Genomic DNA, 1,489 nt, shown 5'->3' with positions numbered 1-1,489 from the left:
TTGACGTACTTCTTCTAGATGTGGATACTTCTTCATTATTTCTATTAATTTCATTTATTGTTCTAGATCTTCCTAAGAAAGGATTTCTACTCATCTTGGAAATTTATATTCTTTAGTTAATTTTCTAATTACTTTCTCTTTTCCTGTTTCTTTAAACCTTAAATTTTCTAATGTATTTGTTAAAGCTTTTAAATCTTTTTCTATACTTGACATGGATGTTATTTCTATTTCCTTAGATTTATTAAAATCTAAAATTCTTTTTATTTCTGTTAAATCTATTTTAGATGGTACTTTTTCTAATTTAACAAGTTTCTCTAAAATACTTGAATTTTGATTTTTAATATAATCTAATGATTCTTTTATATTTCTTATTTCTTGATCCCTAGTAGTAATAATATCTTTAATTATTTCTAAATAATTTAATGTCTTTTTATTTTCTGATTCTAAATTTTTTGATAAATTTATAATTAAATCTATCAAACAATTTTGATTTGGATCTTCTGAAAATAAACTATGTAATTTATGTTATTATCTAAATTACACTTAATTATATTATTATCTACTGTTTGTACTTTTTTACTGATATTTTTTAAATCTAAGTCTAGATAATCTATCTGTCTTTTTGTTTCCAGTTTAATATAATGTAAATTCTAATTCACTAAAAACTTCTTTTAAAATATATATATGTTTATATTCCTCAATTAATATCTTTTTAATTATATTTTCTCTTATTTCAACAGGTAAGTATCTAAAGACTTTTAAAATTTCTAAAATTTCAATTAAATCTTTACTATGAGTTCCTACTATGTTATCTTCTTTAAAGTAACCATAAATATCTTTGCTATATTTTACTTGATAAGTTAATCTATTCTTATTTCTTATACCTGTAAGTTCTAAGAGCATAAAATCTAGTTTCAGTTTCTACTTCCTAATGACTCTGATACCATGAAGAGGGGGGTAGGTAGCTTAAAACTGCTGTTATAAGGCTGTTGAAAAAATGCTATTTTTCTTAATTAAATTTAAATCCTACTCAGTACTCTCCTTAGTTTTTTGTAATTTTTTCTAAGAATTCTTTATAAATCTTTTTTTTTCACCACCTAAGACATATAAATTTGAACCTGATTTTCCTTTTTAAGGTTACCCGTGGCACTCCCTTAAAAATTTATTAGATTAATTTATCCCTTTCCCCAGCATTTCAGAAAACATCAAAAGACTCACTTCGGCCAACAGTTTTCACTTATCTGGGTCACTCATGATTAATCTAAAACTAGTATGACTTCTAAAAATCAAGTTATACTTTTATTATATGCATAGGATGAAATGAAAACAAATATTTACTTGAAAAACATAAAACTATTTACTTCATAACATAAATCGTAAATCAGGGATCTATAAATTCATCTTAGAAATTTACAACTAAAGATTTCCCTTTCGGGAAGTCCCTAAAGTTCTAAATAAAAACTTTTAAAGAACAAAGGAATACCTTAAA

Source organism: Olea europaea, chromosome 19 (assembly GCF_002742605.1).
Source record: "Olea europaea var. sylvestris chromosome 19, O_europaea_v1, whole genome shotgun sequence".
NCBI classification, from domain to species: Eukaryota; Viridiplantae; Streptophyta; class Magnoliopsida; order Lamiales; family Oleaceae; genus Olea; species Olea europaea.
This window is presented reverse-complemented; position numbering follows the sequence as displayed.